This window comes from Schistocerca gregaria, chromosome 4 (assembly GCF_023897955.1).
Source record: "Schistocerca gregaria isolate iqSchGreg1 chromosome 4, iqSchGreg1.2, whole genome shotgun sequence".
NCBI lineage: Eukaryota > Metazoa > Arthropoda > Insecta > Orthoptera > Acrididae > Schistocerca > Schistocerca gregaria.
Genome location: NC_064923.1, coordinates 662,606,035 through 662,616,677, shown reverse-complemented (window position 1 = coordinate 662,616,677; position 10,643 = coordinate 662,606,035). Strand labels below are relative to the sequence as shown.

At 38.6% G+C, this 10,643-nt stretch overlaps 1 long non-coding RNA gene across 1 annotated transcript; it reads left to right on the top strand.

Moving 5' to 3' along the window:
* The first annotated feature begins 9,322 nt into the window (after nucleotides 1-9,322).
* Nucleotides 9,323-9,997, top strand: LOC126267177 (uncharacterized). The gene is made up of 3 exons (XR_007548965.1): nucleotides 9,323-9,408; nucleotides 9,567-9,677; nucleotides 9,847-9,997. It is a non-coding gene; the product is annotated as an uncharacterized LOC126267177 (long non-coding RNA).
* The last annotated feature ends 646 nt before the right edge of the window (nucleotides 9,998-10,643 follow it).

Genomic DNA, 10,643 nt, shown 5'->3' with positions numbered 1-10,643 from the left:
TACTCCTCTCATACAACCTGGGTTTGGCCAGGCTTCTTAACATCTCCAGCCCTCAAAAGTGCCTCCCAAAGCTACAGTAACCCATGATCACAAGAACGAGCCCTAACACTACAGTGTTAACCTCTAATCTAATGTCCTCTCCCCTCCTGAATCTTCTGTATTATCCAAGGATATCATTTTCAGTCCTAAACCTGCATTTCACCCTGCTGGTTTAGTTAAGGACCTATTTTACTTTGCAACCTAGTCTAAAAACCTTTCCAAGATCGAGCCTGACATTGAACCCTGTCTTAACCTGTATCAGTCACAATCCCAACTTCATCAACGAGCACTATCTCAAAATCACCCCTTACATACATTTCAAGAATTCCCAACATTCAGTGTTGCCTCATACTTCTTTCTCACGGCCTACAACATGATCCTAAAACGAAATCTGTACTCTTCATTCCCTAAAAAAACTATTGACTCCTGTTGGACAAGGATATACTACAGTGATACTTGACCAACTGGAGTACGTATGTGATGGATTATGCAAGCTTTTTGACACTTCTGCCTACAGCATCTGCCATTAAGATCCCATTGCTGTGATACACCAGGACTAAGGCCTCAATCCTTATCCCACCCAAACCACAAACCCTCACCTTTTACATTGTTCCAAGGGACCATAAATCCAGTCACCCTGGCCATCCCATAGTTGCTGGCTTCAAAGCACCCACTGATCATATATCTGGCTTAGTTGATCAACTACTGCACCCTATAGTGCAAGACTTCCCTCTTATATTAAAGACATCAACCAATTCATATATTGTCTGAAATCTGTGCTCATCCCATTCCTACCACATGTCTTGCTTGTCACCACTGACGCCACACCACACTATACTAATGTTCCCCATGTATGTGGGTATGTGGTCTGTCTGCCACTGAACATTGTCTTAACCATTCCCCACCTGATTCCAAACCAATGACATCCTTTGTGCTCATATTAAGCAACTTCATATTTATGAGCAACTATTTTACTTTTGAGAAGCAGACACAAACAGATCAGGGGCACAACAATGGGAATCAGGTTGGCTCCTTTCTATGCCAACCTTTTCATGGGTCATTTGGAGGAGGTTTTCCTGGGATCCATGTCTTCGGCTCTTGGTTTGGTTTAGATACACTGATGACATCTTTGCCATATGGACTCACGGTGGAGCTACCTAGGCATGCCGAACTTTTATCAGTGGAATCTGTTGCTTACAGCAGTAGTTCAAGAGCTGCCAACAGCCATGCTGGTGGACCCAAAGGGTAAAGGCAGTACGACAATTACCTGGATGGATGACATGATTGTGAAAAAACAAGACGACAATAGCAGACATGGGTTGTAGGTACATCCCGAGCCGAATGCACTGTTGGCTGTGGTTGTAGATGTGAGCCAGACAGCGATAGGTGGCGGCATGCTTCAACAATGCGTTGATGAGGCCTGGCAGCTGCTAACTTTCTTTTCTAAAAAGCTGACCACCTTGCAAAAGAGATGGTGTGCGTATGACCGCGAACTGCTGGTGATGTACGAGGCTTTCAAATACGTTCGTCGTCATGTCGAGGCTTGCGGCTTCATAATATTTACAGACTACAACTTGCTGACATTCACCTTCTGGCAAAATAATCTGAACTGCTCGCCAAGGTAACACAGTCAACTGCTATACACTGCCCAATTCACCACAGATCTTCAACACATTTCCAGTGTCGACAATATCATGGTGGACCCTCTCTCGCATTGGCAGCATCTCTACACTGGACTGCGTGGCACTTGCAGAAGCACAGAGGTCAGACCGAAAGCTGCAAGACCTGTTACAATATGCACAGACTTCATTGCAAGTGCGACCAGTAGACATTCCTGGCACTGGCAAACAACTGCATTGCGATGTGACCACGGCGAAGCCACGTCCGTACCTGCCTCTGAACTTCTGACAGCAATCATTCCAATCCCTACATAGACCGAGCCACCCAGGTATGAGATCTACCCTCTGTGTGGTTCTAGATCGCTTTGTGTGGCCAGGAGCAAAGAAGTATTGTAGAGTGTGGACAAAGTGTTGTCTCCAGTGCCAACACACTAAAGTTTGTGGACATACACATGCACCAGTAGGTAATTTTCCCGATGTCACAGTATGATTCGCATATGTTCACACTGACATCATTGGACTGCTGCAGCTTTCAAAGAACCAACGCTAGCTGCTCACCATACTCGACAGATTCACTCGTTGGCCATAAGCAGTAACAATAGATAATATCTTGGCCAAAACCTTGACGCATGCCTTTGTATCACATTGGATATTGGTCCACATCACCACCAATAGAGGTAGACAATTCTGAATTGTTCACAAAACTGTCAGTACCTTGCGGCATGAATCATCTATGGACAACCAGCTGCCACCCGGCAAGCAATGAAATGGAGAGTGATGGCATCACACCCTAAAAGCAGCCCTGATGTGCCATGCAACTGGGTGGACTGAGGCTTTACCGAACGTCTTACTTGGGTGGTTCCTTTTTAATTCACTTACGTCGCAGCTAAAATCCTTAACAAAGCTTCTGCAAGATATGTGGGTATCTAATTCACACAACATTCTTACTGCTTGCTTCTGGTGTGTGAACAAAGTAAGCTACCCTAGAAGATAACTCCATAAGACAGTAGGGAGTGAAAATATGGAAGATAAGTCTACATTATTGTCTTTCAGTCAGCCCAGTGGATGATGATTCTAAGGGCATAACATGATGAATTAAGCTTCTTGATTAGTTTATCTTTGTGTTGACAATTTTAACGTATCCAACTGGATCCCATGAATTTATATATTGTATTTCATACAGCATGTGGCTGTCAGTGTCTACCTCTTATGCTAAAAGTCATTATTGATTGTTTGAAACTGCAAGATTCTTTGTGAGATTAATACTTAAACTGTTAGCTATGAACCATTTGTGGGCCTTTTCACTTATTATTTGAGCCCTATCTCTCAGTATTGAGCTTGGACCTTTTATTGGTTTGCTTTTGCTATCAGCAAACATTACATGTTTTGAACAGCCCTTTAAAGTCGTTGGAAAATCATTTATGCAAGTCAGCACCAAGTATGAGGCCAGTGCTGGTCCCTGTGGCACTCCCCATGTTGTGCACCAAATTCTGAAGTTATTTACATGCCCAAGATACAGTCTTGTGATGAGACACCTTCCTTTTTGTTAAGGAGATTATATCCCATCTATGCAAGAGGTATGCCACTAATGACACACTTCACCTTGTGAAGTAGAAATTTTTGTTCCACAGAACCTGAAGCTTTGACAAGTACACAGAATCTACCAACAGGACAAATTTTCTCGTTTAGCTCTTTTAACATACTTTTGTGAAGTGTTGGATTGCATTCTTTATGTTATTCAATCTGTATGATGAGCAACCAGTAAAGGAAAACAAGGAGAAATTTGGAGAAGGAATTAAAGTTCAGCGAGAAGAATTAAAAGTTTTGTAGGAGTGCTGATGACACTGAAATTCTGCTAAAGATGGCGAAGGTTCAGAAGAGCAGTTGAACAGAACAGATAGCATTTTAGAAAGAGGTTATAAAATGAATTTCAACAAAAGTAAAACAACGGTAATTGTACGTAATCGAATTAAATTAGGTAATGCTGAGGGAATTAGTTTAGTAAAGGAGACACTAAAAGTTAACTATTTGGGCAACAAAGACTTAGAGGCAATATGAAATGCAAACTGCTTGCAGTAAGAAAAGCACTCCTGAAACAGATAAATTTGATGACACCCAATATTAATTAAAAATTAGGAAGTCTTTTATGAAGGCGTTCGTGGAGTATAGCCTTGTACAAAAATCAAATGTATACAAGCAGTTCAGTCAAGAGATGAATAGAAAGTCTGAAATGTTGTGCTGGAGAAGAATGCAAAATATGAGGCACCAGGCTCAATAACTAATGAGGGGATACTGAATAGAATTTGGGGGGAAAAAAGAAATTTATGGTACAAATTGACAAAAACAATGGATTGGTTGATAAGAGCCATCCTGAAGCATCTCTGAATGACCAAGCTTGTAATGGAGGAAGATGTATGTGTAAAACTGCAGAAGAAGACCTAAGCATGAATAGAGTGAGATGGTTCAAATGAATGGCAGATGCAGTGGATACTCAAAGATAAATAGGCTTGAACAGGAGAGACTAGTGTGACAGCTGCATCAAATCAAGTTTAGCACTTCTGGTCACAACAACAACCACAATCACACTTTTCATCATCAAACAGCAAGAAGACCTCAACATTTTGTCTGCTGCTTTGGAAACAATTTATGTAGAATTACACCACAATGAACTTCCGTTTCGTATCTAATATTCTTGGTTTCGTAATTTTACGTAAAACGGTATTTTTAAAACGGCATTAAGTTTTATGAGGAAAATCAAGGAACTACAGTCGGGCTTAACATGAATCTAGATTCGGTAAGGTCCAAACTAGACCACTGATAATGACGAGTTGTTTGACCCGGAATTTACCCACCTCCTTGCCATACCACCTGAGCTTCAGATAATCACGTTGAAATATATTTTGATATAGTACAGTGTGTCTTAGCCGCTATTCGCATGGCGCCACTGAAATTACGAACTGTACTTATTTATTTATTTTGATCCATCTTTGAGCATTTTTATGCAACCAATGTTGTCCTAGGGAGTTTACATATATTGTACAAATATACTGTATTGGCATAAGTAGAGTACGCATACTAATAATGATACAAGGAACATAAAATAAAAATTAGAGATCAATTTCTTAAGCTGGGTTCACACACGCGTCTAATGTGGCGTCACAGATTTTGGCTTGCTGTAGTGGCTTCGTGAGCTACCTTTCCCACGGGACGCCACAAATTCTACGTAGGAGCACAGTTTTCAATTGGTGTTAGTTGAAATCATATGGGTGGGTATGAACATTATAATGCAGGTCACGGCCTTAGAGTTGTGACAAGAGTTAAGTACAAGGAGGATGAAACCCAAAGGCTAGATCCGAAAACAGATTTCGCACAGGGATAAATCAACGAAAACAAATATATTTATAAAATAAATGACACTCGGAGACTAAAATGCTGTCTGCTATAAAAAACTACCCAACAATTGGCATGTAAATATCATCGAGCCACTCATCTGGGATTTCAGAATCTTATTGTATTGTTGACTTAGGCAATTTGAATAACTTAAGTTTTAATTCAACAGCTGTTACGTCACACTTTGGGGCTGTTTCCTGGATATAATCCACAGTTTACCCAATGCTTTGACCCACAAATTACAAAGTTTATCCGACTCGCTTTTTTGGTTACATATATTAAGTTTCTGTATTTATTACTTTGTGGCATATGTCATTGGTTTATACACACACACTTGCTACTCTTGTAGTTCTAGAACCTGCGAAAGTGTACCTGCCGACTACTGTTTTCACTTTTTTCAGAAATAAAGTAAAAACAAATTACTGTGCGATAACTGCGACAGGATGCTTGTGCTTTGCAATACTGTGGTCAGGGAGTGTGGGTGATAGGGAAATGTCGCAAAAAAAGTACAGCCAAGCTCAACTTTTTGTGGTGTGACAAATGTTGCGTATCTTAAGTTGCGCCACTTAAAACTGAACCTTTTCTCACTATAATCTATTGAAGAACCCTCAAACAAAATACCTTGCCTAGTTTTAGGAAAAAGGCGCAGGTCACATCTGTCTACAAGAAGGGTAGTATAAGTGATCCACAAAACTACCGTGCAATATCCTACACATCGATTTGTTGTAGAATCTTAGAACATTTTCTGAGCTCAAACATAATAAGGTTTTTTGAACAGAATGACCTCCTTAGTGCCAACTAGCAAGGAATTCAAAAACATCAATCATGTGAAACCCACCTCACACTTCTCTTACATGACATATTGAAAGCTTTCGTTCAAGACAACCAGATAGATACTGTGTCCCTTGATTTCCAAAAAGCTTTTGACTTGGTACCATAAATACGCTTATTGTCAAAAGTACAATGATGCAGGGTGTCAAGTGATATTTGTGATTGGATTGAGGACTTTTTGGTGAGAAGATACAGCTTGTTATCTTGGATGGACAGTCATTGTCAGATGTAGAAGTAACATTGGGTGTGCTGCAGGGAAGTGTGCTGGAACCCTTGCAGTTCATGTTTTATGCTAGTGACCTTGCAGACAATATTACTAGTAGCATCAGACTTTTTGCAGATGATGCAGTTATCTATAATGAAGTACCATTTGAGAGAAGCTGCATAAATATTCAATCAGATCTTGATAACATTTCAACATTGTGCAGAGAATAGTAACTTGTTCTAAATGTTCAGAAATGTAAATCTGCGCAGTTCTAAAATCGAAAAAACGTAGTATCCTATGACTATAATATCAATGAGTCACTGTTGGAATCGGTGAACTCATTCAAATACTTAAGTGTAACACTTTGTAGGGATATAGAATGGAATGCTCACATACTTTCAGTCGTGGGTAAAGCAGGTAGTAGTCTTCCATTTATTGGAAGAATACTGGGCAAATACACTCAATCTTGCTTACAAATCACTCGTGAGACCCATCGTAGAATGTTGCTCAAGTGTGTGGGAACCATACCAGATATGACTAATATGGAATATTGAACATGTACAGAGAAAGGCAGCACAAATGGTGAAGATTTGTTTAATCCCTGGGAGAGTGTCGCAGAGATACAGAAGGAACTGAACTGGCAGACTCTTGAAGACAGACGCAGACTATCCCGAGAAAATCTATTAATGGAGTTGAAGAACTGGCTTTAAATGATTGCTCTAGGGGTATACTACAACCCCCTACATATTGCTCACACTGTGATCATGAGTATAAGATTAGAATAATTACTGCATGCACAAAGACATTCAAACAATCATTCCTCCTCTGCTCCATACGTGAATGGAACAGAAATAAACACTAATAACTGGTACAATGGGATCTACCATATAGAAGCAGGTGTATTTGTTATCATTCACTTTATTTTTCCACTGTTCTGTTGTAATTTAGTTTCTCGCCGCTCAAAACCCCAACATTTCTGAGCTTCACCCATTTGAGTGAATAATTAGTATTTAAAATTAACATTTTTTATAATAGTACGACTTCACCATACATTATTTTATAACGCAGTTTAATCATTCTTAGTGCTCCTATACTCGTGTAAACTACGATAATAATTCTAATCAGATAATGCCTGCGTAAGTAAATAATCACATTAAATGTGAGTTTAATTTTGTCACATGCTGTATTCGTTTGATTATGAGTATGATGCATTCCTTTCATACAATTGCCTCAAGTATGATGACATTGCTCAAAAGCTGACTAGTGTAATCAGACACTAGAATTCATCCAAGTTAAAAAAATATAGAATTCCAGACACTCCTACCACGTGCTACAACTGTGCATATTCAGTATCTAGATTCCTATTCTGCTCTTATAACATAGATATATAGCTCTTATTGTATGATAAATGTGGGTGGACTTATGTGGATAATACTAATAACTGAAGAGCAAAAGAGCTATGATCTACAGCTGAGGAAGCATTACCTTAAAAATGCTAACTTGCCTCTTAATCTTACTGTGATAAACTTAGCCCAAGTAAGCATAAATAGTTCACAGGCTTCAGTGAATAATGGTAGGTCGGAGACAATATTGTTGCTCTGAAGCATTAATGGCCCTGTGATCCTAATATTTTCACTACAAGACGGGAATTTTTTCTGACACTTCTATGGCGTTTAAAAAAAGGGGGGCATCCCCAATAGAAAACAAAGTAGTACAATATTTCTGATATTGACGCAATGTGACTGAGTGAAATTTGGCCACTACTGTTTTATCAAAAAGTTTTGCAACACGAAAAATCGATCTTTTGTCTAAAACAGTAAAAAAGCTTTTCATAAAAGTAAAACACCCCTCCCCTGTATATGATGACAGGCCCCCAGGATGCCGTAAAATTAAGATTAATTAAAAATAAAAAATTGAAACAATGAATAACTTTCAAAGACGTCAGTTAAGAATGTGCAGTAAGGCGCAGACAAACGAAAACATTTTCTCATTTAATTTGTTGTACAGTTTTTTGATTTAGACAGACAGAGTCAGACACTCTCGTATTTAGGACGATGAGGACGTGCGATTTCAGAGATGAAGTGTTGCGATCTCGAAGTATTATAAGTGTGAGTGAATTACATAATGTTAAAAAACTGTATCAAGCACTATATTGAAATGAAGAGCATTTTCGTGATCACGAAAAGCGCCGGTATCCCTCTGCCGCTTGCAGCTTCATCTAGGTCAGCGAAGTCCGATCGCCAAGAAAAATGCGATAAGCACAAACATTTTAACAATGCAACCATATTCCATTATATTTATATAAATTATACTTATTTGAAAATTATTTTTTTATATTACAACTGGCGACCTGTGTGCCAGGGCTTCTGGGCACCAGTCATGAGTAGTGTTTGTTAAATATTGTTATAGTAAGAAATTTCTATGACATTGTTATGAATTATAAAAACTAATTGCCTGCTTTTTTGTCTGCATGAAACACGATGGGGAGCAAGTATTACAAAAAGGCAAAGGTTGAGGAGAAAATTTTTGAAAGGAACAAGAACTGGACCTAACTCATATAAAATTTTCCATAGTAAGCTATTTTGGTCGGTACAGCAATGGTAGGACAGCTACGCAAGTTGCTTGTATGATTAAGCCTGGTAGCACCTCTTTTGATGTAGATAGAAACTCTCCTTCCTTTCGCTGGCGAAAAATTTACAGAAATTTTTCAGTGTGATACACACTGTCAGTAAAACATAAAGCTTTGCGGCACAATAGTTTGAGTATCATAATAGACAAAACAGGCTTTTACATTACGTAATTTATATTTATCAAGTGTAATAATTAGTGTATGAAATTTTTAACATATTTGTGAAATTTCCATTTTTTACGGATTCATATAAAATGGTCGAAAAATATATGCCCATTGTTGATAACGATGGCGAAAATGCAATCAGCCAATATGGCGTAGAACTGCGAGATCGAACAACTGCAGTTCAGGCGCCATGCATGCCACTGCAGAAAGTTTAAGTAGATCGGAGATGAGTGTCGCAGGAGTTACAAACTAGTGATGGGCTAAACTGCGATTTTCCGATATCAGTGATTTCTGTGAATGCTACTTTTCAGTATCTGTTATTCTTAACTGTGATTTGTCGCAGTTCAGAGTCGCAGTTAAGGAACAAAGGTCGTGTATCCCTCCGCCACTGCTACTTCTGCGATTTCTGTTACTTCCGCGATTTCTGCGACTTCTGCTACTTCCGCGATTTCTGTGACTCCTGCGATTTCTGCGACTTACCACCGTATGAAAAAGTTACATCGATCCACACAGAAAATTACCTGTCATTGGTAAGTATGTTTCACGTTTGTTCTTCAGTTGGCTTTAATTTTGTATTAAAGAAACAACTGTGAAAATATTAATAGTGTCATTAATATGTAAGTAGCAATACAGTAGCGTAATAAGTCGTGTTTATAAAATGAATTCTAACATATTGTTATATTCACAGGTACCAGAACTACATTTCAGTCACTCAGTAAAATGATAACTCAAAATATCATTGTCAACAGATCTGGAGAAATTGCCACTGCATCTTTAGACCGTTTTCGTCAGACGAGAGGTTAGTTTCTAAGTGTTTCGATGGACTTAATTACTTCAGTGAGATCGTTCCTGCAAATGTGAAATTTACCCCATTGAGTGGCTTTCATTACAGCAAATATTAGGTAATCTACTCTGTCAATTATATTGCTTGTAATTAGTGACAGCAAATAATCCTAGTGATTTTGCAGACACAGTTCTGACTCTGATTACTGGTTGCTGTACGTATCTATCCACATCAAGGCCGTTGAGAGAGACTCGTGAAGATTCAAGACAGCTCTTAGAGGATTTGCAGTTTAAAATTGACATAAGTGTGCAGATGAGTGATTAAACTGTGTTTTATTGAAGTTGTTGTGCGATTTTAAAGGAATAATAAATGTTAAATACAGTGAGTGAATAATGAAAATCTCATTTTCCACATGTTTAAGCCGTCCTATACCCGTAATTTTCCGTCACTTATTTGCTGGTAAACACTAGTAACTAGTTGGAGAGTGACATGCCACAATCTTGGTGTGACACTTACCTGTAACATATCCCAAAGTCTACAATATGCATTTTGAGGTTGTTGATATGAAAGTGGGAAGTACAGATCTTCCAGTTAAATCAGGAATAGTTTAAGTGCATTACTTGAAAGTAACACAGGAAAAGCTTACTTATGTAGGTGGCAGTAGTGTGGGCAAAAATTTCTTGTGTGTGAAGTTGCCATGTAGAACACCAGATGTAAAACTTTTATCCCGAGTCTTAAACTGTGTCTGAACAAAATTGAGGCATTCATATGACTCAATAATACTGTTTTCATTTCACTACACTTATACAGATGTCTGAGTTCTGCTGTATTAACATTGCAAAGTCCTGTAGGCATGTGGAGTATTAACCAAAACTGTCATATTGGAAGCAGAATCAAACACATTTATTATGTTACTTGATATTTTCAGGAGAAAAGGCAATGTTGCTTCTTATTAATATAATACATTCGGAGTCACAGCTG